Source organism: Macaca mulatta, chromosome 1, assembly GCF_049350105.2.
Source record: "Macaca mulatta isolate MMU2019108-1 chromosome 1, T2T-MMU8v2.0, whole genome shotgun sequence".
NCBI lineage: Eukaryota > Metazoa > Chordata > Mammalia > Primates > Cercopithecidae > Macaca > Macaca mulatta.
Window position 1 is genome coordinate 224,239,080 of NC_133406.1, and position 13,255 is coordinate 224,252,334.

The 13,255-nt window shown below is 46.2% G+C and overlaps 1 long non-coding RNA gene and 2 other non-coding genes across 6 annotated transcripts; all 3 read left to right on the forward strand.

Moving 5' to 3' along the window:
• The first annotated feature begins 3,178 nt into the window (after positions 1–3,178).
• LOC114674007 (uncharacterized) lies at positions 3,179–12,085 on the forward strand. 4 transcript variants are annotated; one of them, XR_013407205.1, is made up of 2 exons: positions 3,179–3,326; positions 8,475–12,085. It is a non-coding gene; the product is annotated as an uncharacterized LOC114674007 (long non-coding RNA). The 4 variants fall into 4 exon arrangements; XR_013407213.1 differs by having other exon boundaries at positions 11,096–12,085; XR_013407212.1 differs by having other exon boundaries at positions 3,179–3,313.
• On the forward strand, positions 3,370–3,533 carry LOC114674661 (U1 spliceosomal RNA). The gene has a single exon (XR_003725784.1). It is a non-coding gene; the product is annotated as a U1 spliceosomal RNA (small nuclear RNA).
• Positions 11,922–12,085, forward strand: LOC114674657 (U1 spliceosomal RNA). Its single transcript, XR_003725781.1, has one exon. It is a non-coding gene; the product is annotated as a U1 spliceosomal RNA (small nuclear RNA).
• Positions 12,086–13,255: the final 1,170 nt, after the last annotated feature.

Consider the following 13,255-nt stretch of genomic DNA (forward strand, 5'->3'; position numbering starts at 1 on the left):
TGCCAATTGGCTATAATCTTCAACTCCTCGTGCTGTATTTGAGGTTGAGCTCAGTTCTCTGGTGGCCTCTCTTGCCTATTGTAGTACATACAATAAAATCTGTCTCATGTTTTTAACAAGTGTCCAGTGCAGTCCCTCAGAAACTACCTTTGCAAAATTATGACAGTAAGAGAAAGCTGACATGGCTGGCCCCATCTTGGTTCTAGCCTCACAGGCTAGCTGGCTTTGCTTGTTCCTGTGCAATTTCTCCCAAGCTATCTTTGGGAAAAATTGAGTTTATAGTTTAAATCAGGGGTCCCCATCCCCCAGGGCCACAAGACAGCTACTGGTCCATGGCCTGTTAGGAACCCAGCCGAACAGCAGGAGGTGAGCTGCAGGCCTTCAAGCATTACCACCTGAGCTCTTGTCAGATCTGCATCAGTATTAGATGGTCATCGGAGCTCGGACCCTACTGGGAACTGCGCATGTGAGGGATCCAGATTGCGCACTCCTTATGAGACTGTAACTAATGCCTGATATCCTAAGGTGGAACAGTTTCATCCGGAAACCATCCACCACCCCCTTCCATGGAACAATTGTCTTCCGTGAAACCAGTCCCTGGTGCCAAAAAGGTTGGGGACAGCCAGAAAGGTTGGTTTAAAGGATAACCTTCCCCAAAACTAAATTAGCTCTGTAAAACTCATGAAAGGCCACCAAGTTAGAAGGATGAAAGAGGCCTGAATTCTACTTAGATGTATGCCTCGTTAAATAATTACCAGCCATTATTCCAGAGGTCGCAAGATTTGCAGCTTCCCCAATAACTGCTGTGAAGAACATCACTATTGTAGAACCTAAGATTGGCCTCTTGAGTTGTCTTTTCAGGCTTTTGCATTTCTGACTACTGGATGGCACCATTTGGCCTGAAAATCAACCAGTCCCTTAGCCCCCACCCAGAAGCTGACTCAAGGCCGGAGGGCCATTTTCCACATCCCTGTGATTTCATCCCTGACAATCAGCACCACCCAAGCCCCAGCCCCCTCCCCACCAAACTATCTGAAAACCCCATTACCTCTAAGCCTTCAGTGAGATTGATTTGGGTGACAACTCTCTCTCCCACATGTCGTGGCTGGCCTGTGTCAATGAAACTCTTTACTGCAATGCCGTGGTCTCCATGAATTGATTTTTTTTTTTTTTTTTTTGAGACTGGAGTCTCGCTCTGTCACCCAGGCTGTAGTGCAGTGGCCGGATCTCAGCTCTCTGCAAGCTCCGCCTCCCAGGTTTACGCCATTCTCCTGCCTCAGCCTCCTGAGTAGCTGGGACTACAGGCGCCTGCCACCTCGCCCGGCTAAGTTTTTGTATTTTTAGTAGAGACGGGGTTTCACTGTGTTAGCCAGAATGGTCTCGATCTCCTGACCTCGTGATCCGCCCGTCTCGGCCTCCCAAAGTGCTGGGATTACAGGCTTGAGCCACCGCGCCCGGCCCATGAATTGATTTTGTGTGTACATTAGGCAGGAAGAACCCATCAGGAGGTTACATCTGCAGGATGGTGCCAGTTCTTTCCACAAAGGCTGGTCAGATACCCAGAAAGTATTTCTCCACTACTGCCTGGACAATGTGTCTCCCTGTCAATCTCCAGGGAATGGGGCCTGGATCAAGTATTTAGTATTCAGCAGTTACTACATGTCACATAATCCCTCATTTTTAATATTCTGCCATGCCTTCCAGTGGTCTAACTGGTCACCATGCCACAGAATCTTTACTTTATGATCTCCAAGGAGAACTTTCCACTCGATGTTTTGTGATTTGAGCAATGGAATAGAATCTGATACTGGTGGGATGCAGGAGGTCCCCAGACACTGGGGGGATCTCGACCCCAGCTGTGGTGTCCAGGCTCTTGACACCACCTCAAGAATGAAGTGAAGGATGAGTCAGCAAATAGTGAAAGAAGAGATTTATTGCAAAGCAAAAAGTACACACTCAAGAAAGGGGAGTTTGGGTATATCCAAGACAGAACAATGGGTTCTGGGGTTTCATCTTGATGGGTTTCTTCAACCAAGGAGTGGAATATTCATGAAAATTCTCAGGTAAAAGTGGAGATTTCTCGGAACTCTGGTGCCATCCATTTTTACATCAAATAATGGTCTCAGAACTATCATGGCAGTGGTGGGTGTGTGATTTAGCATGTTAATGAGCATATAATGAGGGGATAGGTAAAACCTACGTCTAATCCAGCACCATATTGGGTCCAGTCTTAGCCAGCTTGGACCACACCCTGGTTTTTCAGCGTCTTATCAGCCCATGGCTTCAAGTCAAGTGAATTTACTGCCTAAAATTTGTTATCCTGTGACCACCCCGTATTATTCCTGTCTCAAAACTACTTCTAAATATTCAAATGGTCTTTAACTTGAGCAGCCCAACTTTGCTTACTTCACAGTGTTTCCTGCGTAATATGTAAGAAAAGATGATCCAGACATTTGTTAAACATCTCAAATAAGATGTATCCCGGGTATTTGTGTCAAATTTGGATTATTTTGGTTTTGTCTTTGCAGAATATAAAAAACTAACATAAGGTAAGGACTAAGGTCTGGAGATGGCTGCCCAAGAGATGACAAAGTCCAACACCACCCTTGAGAGTGTCCAATCATCTCTTCTGGGGCAGCATATTTTTCTACAATCCTGAATTTGGAAAACAAGCAACAAGATTCATGAAACTGGACAACTGTCTTTATAACATTACCAGTGATAAAACCAGTAAGGAAGGCTGGTTTGTAGTCATCCGACCTGCCTCTTTACTTTCATAAATACGGTTTCTCTCTGATAGTAAACGGCTTCCAATTTCAAGCGAAAGGCTACATCACAAGGATAAGGATGTGAAGAGAACCGGTTTCTTTTGTAATCCTAAACGTTCCCAACAGGAGTTTTTGCAAATTAAAAGCCATTATTTGAAGAAGGGTGCCCAGGATCCATCTGGCCGCGGAAAGCTTGCTCCGCAACACAGGCGAAGGACTTGCTTCTTTGGGTGAGAACAGACGCCGGGACGGGAGAGAAAAAGGGAGAGGCAGACGTCACTTCCCCCTGGCCGCTCCTGCAGCGGATTGGGCGGCTGAGTGACAGAAAGGCAGGCGAGGACTGGGAAAGGCACTGTCGGTGACATCACGGGTAGGGCGGCTTCTATGTAGATGAGGAAGCGCAAGGGCTGCTGCTTGACCACCTGCTGCTTCGGCACGAAGGGGTTTCCATGCCATGGAGCGGGTTCAGGACCGCTGGTCGGACCTGAGAATCCCAGCTGTGTGTCAGGGCTAGAAGGGCTCGGGAGTGCGCGTGGCAAGTGACCGTGAGTGTAAAGGGTGAGGCGTATGAGGCTGTGGCGGGGCAGAGGTGTAGGAACTCATACTTACCTGGCAGGGGAGATACCATGATCACGAAGGTGGTTTTCCCAGGGCGAGGCTTATCCATTGCACTCCGGATGTGCTGACCCCTGCGATTTCCCCAAATGTGGGAAACTCGACTGCATAATTTGTGGTAGTGGGGGACTGCGTTCGCGCTTTCCCCTGGCTTATTGTGTTTGAAGAATAGACTCTGCCCTAAGAGTTACTTTTTTTTCCGTTGTGTAGTGTTTTGGGTTAAGGTTTTGTAAATGTAATGCTAACAGTGGATGGCTTCGGACTAGGAAGGTAGCATATCGTCTGTCCGCCAGAGGTGAAATAAGTGTCAGCGATTATAACACAAGGTATCTTGAGCGAGAGCTGCACAGCTCTTTCGTTTCTAAGACTGGCCGCTTTTTGCAGAGATTGGCCCAAAGTCTCCAGTCTCTTGGCTTCTCATGCTCTGTGAAAATCTTGGTGTTTTTCTAGCCCCCAGTCACGTTTTACACAGCGTCTGCTTCCAACCGCAGCCCCCGGTTTGTAGGATTTCTGTGCCCTAAGCGCATAGTCTTCCAGGCCCACAGGTCAGAACCGCAGTCTCACCTGTATTGGCCGAAATGCGCTGCGATCCTCCCTGAAGTATAGGAGGGAAGTTTTATGAGGAGTCGGGTCCAGTTTCCTCCTATCTCCTGCCGTTTACATATCTTGTCTTTCTTCAGACTTTGTTTAAGCGACAGCTTCTTGTTTGATGTCTCGCTTACACGTCCTACATCCATTGCCAGGCAACTTCCTAGATAGCACCCCGACCCATCCTTCCCACCTCCAAGCAGCCCTTTCCTATTTTTGGTGCCAGTGTCCTCCCCCGTCCCTCTTTCTTCAGGCCCTCGCTTACCACCTTCATGGACAGAAAATAGCCCTCTCTCAACCTGCGGTTTACACCTGACACGCGTCAGTACCCTGGCAAATTCCTTAATACCCCTTCTCAAATTGCACTGTAAATGCATCTCTTTTTAACTCCCAGAAGTATCTGATTGGTTTTGTCCCTGCACTACATGAATTCCACTACAGAAGAAAACCCCAGGGCTAGCAATGGCGGTTCTGAGCATTGTGCCGGCCTCTCCCAGGGTATGTTTTCTGACTTCACCTACTTCTGATCAACTGAGGTCAGGGGTTCGAGACCAACCTGACCAACATGGTGAAACTCCGACTCCACTAAAAATACATTAAAAAAAAAAAAAAAAAAAAAGAATAGCCGGGCGTGATGGTGTGTGTCTGTAATCCCAACTACTCAGGAGGCTGAGGCAGGAGAATCACTTGAACCCGGGAGGCGGAGGTTGCAGTAAGCACGATCACGCCATTGCACCCCAGCCTGGTGACAGAGCAAGACTGTCTAAAAAAAAAAAAAAAAAAAAAGAAAAAAAAATTAGTCCATCTGAGACACATTATTGGAGACAGTACAATCCTGACAATCCTGCATCCAACAGGCACTTGGTGCAGATCTGAACCCACTGAGCTATTGGCTCATGTTCCCCATGTTCTATTAAGTATCATGAGCAGAAATTGAGCTCTTTGGCTTTTACCCACTAAGTATGGCTTTAGGACAGGACTCTGTCTCACACACACACATTATTGCATCATTATTTTTTGCCATCAGTGTGGGTTTTTGGTTTTGAGGTTATGAAGTGAATTTCTGGGGACAGTCTCTGTTGGGTCGTGTTGACCCTTGTCCCTGTTGACCAAGACAGCTAATCTGGTCTGTGAGTCTTTTTTATTGTCTGTTTATTGTCCGGAGAATAATGGTACTTCCTGATACTTGAGACTGCAGCAATGTTAAATTGTTCAGCTCCTATCTTCCCAATGTTTGGTAAAAATATTATGGGTCCAATAGTTGTCAATACCTGCAAGAGTGGCATCTCTGTTACAAGAGTGATGTTACTACGCAATGTCCCCCCTCCCACCCAACTTTGTTCCAAAGGAGCTCTTGGCTTGAACAAATTTACTATATCTAAAAGACATCTTAGTACAGGAAGGAAACTAAATCTGTAGCATGTAAGGAGCAGTTTTCTTTGATTGGTGTATTCAGGTTTCTAATCAGCTGAAAATTCAAATACATGTCCTTTAAGGATTAAGTTTAAACCACACTACAGAAAGGAGAGAAAATATTTATATGATCACATATAAGCAATGGAATCAGCACTTTCACAACTATACAAATCAAATTTAATAATCTCCAGAACATTAAGGAAGTTCAGTCATTAATGAAAATGAATGAAAAGAAATTATTCACCCACTGTACATGCCCTAGAAAGAGAATGTCCTGCCCGACTCAAAAGGGTATCACAATATTACTCAGATTTTCAGCAATGAAGGCCCTCCAAGGATCTAATGATGTTCATATTTTTCAGTTTATTTCCTTCAGTGATAAACATTGTTGATAGATACCATTGCCTCTCTTTTCACCTGAAGTGATGTTATTTAGCACAATTGGTTTCTTGAGAATGCCCCCTAGTTTGGTGGAAGGAATTTTCCTGCTTTACAAATATAGGATATTTTCTCATGAAACAAACTGCTATACTCTTTCAGTGAAGTGAATAGACAGATTAGGTCTCTAAAATGTTAAAGGAATCACTGCCCCAATTATCTTAGGAACAATAATAATCACTTATATAGAATTAAAATAAGAAAATTAAGCCAGGTATGGTGGCTCGTATCTGCAATCCCAGCACTTTAGGAGGCTGAGGAGGGAGGATCAATTGAGGTTAGGAGTTGGAGACCAGCCTGGGCAACAGAGTGAAACCCCTGTCTCTACAAATTTTTAAGTATTAGCTAAATTTTTTAAGTTGGCAGGGCATGATGATGCATGACTCTAATCTCAGCTACTAGGGAGACTGAGGCAGGCTGCAGGGAACTATGCTTGTGCCACTGCCCTCCAGCCTGGGTGACAAAGTGAGACTCCTGACTCTAGCCAGGCATGGCGGCTCACTCCTGTAATCCCAGCACTTTGAGAGGCTGAGGTGGGTGGATCACAAGGTCAGGAGTTCGAGACCAGCGTGGCCTACATGGTGAAACCCTGTCTCTACTAAAAATACAAAATTAGCTGGGTATGGTGGCACATGCCTGTAATCTCAGCTACTCTGGAGGCTGAGGCAGGAGAATTGCTTGAACCCGGGAGTCGGAGGTTGCAGTGAGCCAAGTCGTGCCACTGCACTCCAGCCTGGGCGAGGAGCGAGACTCCATCTCAAAAAAACACAACAACAACAACAACAACAAAAAACCAGAGACTGAAGCAGAACATGAAAGGTTCACATTTTAGCCAAATATCTCCATGTTGCCATTCCCCAGGTCCTTCCTAAAAATATAGATTGGAGGATAATTCAGCAATGTACTAAAAAGCCAGACAAATCTGTCTTTGCTTACTTAAAACGATTTGAGAGCCAGGCGTGGTAGCTCATGCCTGTAATCCCAGCAATTTGGGAGGCCGAGGCAAGTGGAACACTTGTGGTCATGAGTTTGAGACCAGGCTGCCAACATGGTGAAACCCTGTCTCGACTAAAAATACAAAAATTAGCCAGATGGCTACTCAGGAGGCTGAAGCAAAAGAATCACTTGAACCTGGGAGGCGGAGGTTGCAGTGAGCTGAGATCCTGCCACTGCAATACAGCCTGGGTGACAGAGGGAGACTCCGTCTCAAAAAGAAAAAAAAAAATTAGCAGGGTAGTAGAAATATAATGTACATGAGAATGATAATCATGAAGAGAATCTGTATTCTAGAATAGTAAGGGAATCTATTCCATTAGGGAGCCAACTGAAAACATCAAATCCCAGTTCACACCCCAGGGTGTGATGTCACGTGCCTGTAGTCCCAGCTACTCGGGAGGATTAGTAAGGAGGTTTGCTTGAATTCATGAGGTCAAGGCAGAAGTAAACCCTGATCATGCCACTGCAGTCCAGCCTGAGTGACAATGAGACCTTGTCTCAAAAACAAAAAAACAAACGAAAAAATCCACAAAACCAAACAACAACAAATTGTCCCCTCACGCTGAAATGACAGTGGCAAACATCACTTTGCTATTGGAAAATTAAAACACCCCTTCTTGCTAAAACACTCCCTCTTGCTATCAACCTGCCCTCTCCCTCTAGCATGTCTGACTCATGGTTTAAAATGCCCCAAAACTGATGTACTCAATTTGTAGTACGTTTACCTGTTCTGCAACAGCATTTATTTTAGTCTGTAGGAGATCACCATCCATGGCCCTATAAATGTCTAACAGCATGGAATGATGAAGGGACAGTGTCCTTTAGGATATGTATGTATATAGCTCTGAAGAAACCCAACATTGGGCGACTTCCCTCAAACTCTTCACTAGGCATGACCACTGTGCCATTTTAGATAGAGATTCTGTGGGGCAAAACCTGAGAATTATCTGCCTGGCTATCAACAAGATAGCTCCTTGCATTTTTGGGGAGTGAACACCTTTGCTTCAAGGGAGTGTTTCCTCCCAGGATTAAAAATATCTTTCTGTAACCTCAGGAAACATTGCTGATGAAAACCAGGCATGGTGGCTCTGGCCTGTAATCCCAGTGACTCGGGGGTTGAGGCAAGAGGATCACTTAAGTCCAGGAGTTCGAGGCTGCAGTGAGCTATGATGGTGCCACTGCTCTCCAGTCTGGGCCACAGGGCCAGACACTGTCTGTGAAAGAAAAAGAAAGAAATACATTGCTGATGAAACTGCGGCCTCTTATGCAGCTCAATAAAAAGCTATTTATTCACTGGCTAAGGTTGTACTAGACAATCACATGACTTTAGATGATATATTTAGCGGAGCAGGGAGATGTATGTGTGGTGGCAAATACCTTTTGTTGCATATATATAAATATTCCCCATGCAGTAGAACCTTCTCTATAAAAAGTCCGTTCAGTTGGTTGTAGGGCCTAGGGCTTATTTTTATTTCTCAATCCTGACAAGGTAAGGCTGGATTAATGAAGATTCTCTGCAGGTGTAAATTTCCCCTACAAAAGACAGTTTTGCAGAGTTAATCCTGTTTGCTGGCTCTCTGACAGCCATCTTAAAATATGCCAAAGAAATACATTCTGGGGTAAAATATTTTGATTTCCTTCATCTATCTACAGCTTCACCATGCTGACAGCCTCCAGTCCAAGCGTACCTGAAGCCTTTCTTTTTAAAAAGCTTTCCCACCCTCCTGACTGCCTTCAAGTCTCTGCCAAAACACAAGTCACAGTGACTGACTCCCTGCTATAGCAAGCTCAGAATAAATAGCCTTTGCTTTTTTCCATTTGGTTGGTCTTTGTTTATTTGCAGAAGCTTCCGTGTAGAGTTGACAAGGACTCCATCTTTCACCACACCTTAGTAGTTTCCTCTGAGCCCTTTTCTCTGTTAGTTCTTGGCCTGCCAAGTCCAGTTTTAGAAAAGAATACTGTTGAGTCTAGTTTAGCAGGAGTCCTCCCAACCACTTTTGATAGCTAATCAAGTTCCTCTTAGTAATTTTCCATCCACTGACTTTCTTATCTTGCCAGTTGGCTATAATATTCAACTCCTCCTGCTGTATTTCAGGTTGAGCTCAGTTCTTTGGTGGTCTATCTTGCCTATTGTAGCACATACAATAAAATCTGTCTCATGTTTTTAACAAGTGTCCAGTGTAGTCCCTCAAAAACTACCTTTGCAAAATTATGACAGTAAGAGAAAGCTGACATGGCTGGCCCCATCTTGGTTGTAGCCTCACAGGTTAGCTGGCTTTGCTTACTCCTGTGCAATTTCTCCCAAGCTGTCTTTGGGAAAAATTGAGTTTATAGTTTAAATCAGCAGTCTCCAACCCCCAGGGCCACAGGACAGGTACTGGTCCATGGCCTGTTAGGAACCCAGCCGAACAGCAGGAGGTGAGCTGCAGGCCTTCAAGCATTACCACCTGAGCTCCGCCTCTTGTCAGATCTGCATCAGCATTAGATGCTCATCGGAGCTCGGACCCTATTGGGAACTGCGCATGTGAGGGATCCAGATTGCACACTCCTTATGAGACTGTGACTAATGCCTGATGACCTAAGGTGGGACAGTTTCATCCGGAAACCATCCACCACCCCCTTCCATGAAAAAACTGTCTTCTGTGAAACCAGTCCCTGGTGCCAAAAAGGTTGGGGACAGCCAGAAAGGTTGGTTTAAAGGATAACCTTCCCCAAAACTAAATTACCCCTGTAAAACTCATGAAAGGCCACCAAGTTAGAAGGATGAAAGAGGCGTGAATTCTACTAAGATGTATGCCTCGGTAAATAATTACCAGCCATTATTCCACAGGTCGCAAGATTTGCAGCTTCTCCAATAACTGCTGTGAAGAACATCACTATTGTAGAACCTAAGATTGGCCTCTTGAGTTGTCTTTTCAGGCTTTTGCATTTCTGACTACTGGATGGCACCATTTGGCCTGAAAATCAACCAGTCCCTTAGCCCCCACCCAGAAGCTGACTCAAGGCCGGAGGGCCATTTTCCACATCCCTGTGATTTCATCCCCGACAATCAGCACCGCCCAAGCCCCAGCCCCCTCCCCACCAAACTATCTGAAACACCCATTACCTCCAAGCCTTCAGTGAGATTGATTTGAGTAGCAACTCTCTCTCCCACATGTCGTGGCTGGCCTGTGTCAATGAAACTCTTTACTGCAATGCCATGGTCTCCATGAATTGATTTTGTGTGTATACTGGACAGGGAAAACCCATCAGGCGGTTACATCTGCAGGATGGTGCCTGTTCTTTCCACAAAGGCTGGTCAGATACCCAGAAGGTATCCACTACTGCCTGGACAATGTGTCTCCCTGTCAATCTCCAGGGAATGGGGCCTGGATCAAGTATTTAGTATTCAGCAGTTACTACACTGTCATCTAATCCCTCATTTTCAATATTCTGCCATGCCTTCCAGTGGCCTAACTGGCCACCATGCCACAGAATCTTTACTTTATGATCTCCATGGAGAACACTCCACTTGTTGTTTTGTGATTTGAGCAATGGAATAGAATCTGATACTGGTGGGCTGTGGGAGGTCCCCAGACACTGGGGGGATCTCGACCCCAGCTGTGGTGTCCAGGCTCTTGACACCACCTTAAGAATGAAGTCAAGGATCAGTCAGCAAATAGGGAAAGGAGATTTATTGCAAAGCAAAAAGTACACACTCAAGAAAGGGGAGTTTGGGCATACTGGAGAGAGAACAATGGGTTCTGGGGTTTCATCTTGATGGGTTTCTTTAACCAAGGAGTGGAATATTCATGAAAATTCCCGGGTAAAGGTGGAGATTTCTCAGAACTCTGGCGCCATCCATTTTTACATCAAATAATGGTCTCAGAACTATCATGGCAGTGGTGGGTGTGTGATTTAGCATGTTAATGAGCTTATAATGACGGTCTAGGTAAAACTTCCATCCAATCCAGCACCACATTGGGTCCAGTTAGTCTCAGCCAGCTTGGTCCATACCCTGGTTTTCCAGCCTCTTATCAGCCCACAGCCTCAAGTCATGTAAGTCTACTGCCTACAATTTGTTATCCTGTGACCACCCTGTATTATTCCTGTCTGAAATCTACTTGTAAATATTCAAATGGTCTTTGACTTGAGCAGCCCAACTTTGCTTACTTCACAGTGTTTCCTGCGTAATATATAAGAAAACATGATCCAGACATTTGTTAAACATCTCAAATAAGATGTAGCCCAGGTATTTGTGTCAAATTTGGGTTATTTTGGTTTTGTCTTTGCAGAATATAAAAAACTAACACAAGGTAAGGGCTAAGGTCTGGAGATGGCTGCCCAAGAGATGACAAAGTCCAACACCACGCTTGGGAGTGTCCAACCATCTCTTCTGGGACAGCATATTTTTCTACAATCCTGAATTTGGAAAACAAGCAACAAGATTCATGAAACTGGACAACTGTCTTTATAACATTACCAGTGATAAAACCAGTAAGGAAGGCTGGTTTGCAGCCATCCGACCTGCCTCTTTACTTTCATAAATACGGTTTCTCTCTGATATTAAACGGCTTCCAATTTCAAGCGGAATGCTACATCACAAGGATAAGGATGTGAAGAGAACCGAACGTTCCGCACAGGAGTTTTTGCGAATTAAAAGCCATTATTTGAAGAAGGGTGCCCAGCAGGATCCATCTGGCCGCGGAAAGCTTGCTCCGCAACACAGGCGAAGGAGCTGCTGCTTTGGGAGTGAATAGATGCCGGGGCGGGAGGGAAAAAGGGAGACGCAGACGTCACTTCCCCTTGCCGGCTCTTGCAGCGCATTGGGCGGCTGAGTGACAGAAAGGCACACGAGGACTGGGAATGGCAGTGTCGTTGACATCACGAGTAGGGCGACTTCTATGTAGATGAAGCAGCGCAGGGGCTGCTGCTTGGCCACCTGCTGCTTCGCCACGAAGGAGTTTCCATGCCGTGGAGCGGGTTCACGAACGCTGGTCGGACCTGAGAATCCCAGCTGTGTGTCAGGGCTAGAAGGGCTCGGGAGTGCGCGTGGCAAGTGACCGTGAGTGTAAAGGGTGAGGCGTATGAGGCTGTGGCGGGGCAGAGGTGTAGGAACTCATACTTACCTGGCAGGGGAGATACCATGATCACGAAGGTGGTTTTCCCAGGGCGAGGCTTATCCATTGCACTCCGGATGTGCTGACCCCTGCGATTTCCCCAAATGTGGGAAACTCGACTGCATAATTTGTGGTAGTGGGGGACTGCGTTCGCGCTTTCCCCTGATATTTGGTGGTCTTAAAAATAGGTTGTGTAAGCCGGGCGCGGTGGCTCAATTCTGTAATCCTAGCACTTTGGGAGGCCGAGACGGGCGGATCACTAGGTCAGGAGATCGAGACCATCCTGGCGAACACGGTGAAACCCTGTCTCTACTAAAAAATACAAAAAAAAAAAAATTAGCCGGGCGTGGTGGCGGCGCCTGTAGTCCCAGCTACTCGGGAGGCTGAGGCAGGAGAATGGCGTAAACCCGGGGGGCGGAGCTTGCAGTGAGCTGAGATCCGGCCACTGCACTCCAGCCCGGGCGACAGAGCCAGACTCCGTCTCAAAAAAAAAAAAAAAAAAAAAAAAATGGGTTGTGTAATAAGGGCTTGTATTTCGTTGTCCTCGTTAGTACTGCCGGTGGCGTCTTTTGTTGTTTGATTTTTATGGTGGAAGTCTTGGAATAGGAAGTAACTTGTCATCTTTTTGCCGGAGGCGAAAAAGCATCATCCTTTATAACACAAGTTAACTATCGCGAAGGCCGCAGAGCTCTTCCCTTTTTACGAGGGCCTGCTTTTTGCAGAGATTGGTCCAAGGTCTCCAGTCTCTTGGGTTATCATGCTCTGTGAAAATTTTCCCCCAGTCACCTTTTACACAGCCTCTGCTTGTAACCGCAGCCCTCACAGGAGTTTGTAGGATTTCTGTGCTAGCGGGGAATGTGTTCTCACCTCCTAGAGCCAGTTAGAAACTACGCAGAGGGGCGCTGTTCTTTGGAAAGAAATTAGGGCCTTTGGGGCTCTACTGTCCCCGTTGGGTTGTAGACATAACACGCTTACTTTGCGTAGGGGAACGGCTCTGCCGGCGCCCAGGTGCCCTAGCGCATATTCATCCAGGACCGCAGGTCAGAACCGCAGTCTCACCTGTCTTCACCTAAATGCGCTGCGATCCTCCCTGAAGTATAAGGCGGGAAGTTTTATGTGGAGCCGGGTCCAGTTTCCTACTATCTCCTGCCGTTTGCATATCTTGTCTTTCTTCAGACTTTATTTAAGCGACAGCTTCTTGTTTGAGGTCTCGCTTACACATCCTACATCCATTGCCAGGCAACTTTCTGGATAGCACCCCGACCCATCCTTCCCACCTCCAAGCAGCCCTTTCCTATTTCTGGTGCCAGTGTCCTCCCCTGTCCGTCTCTCTTC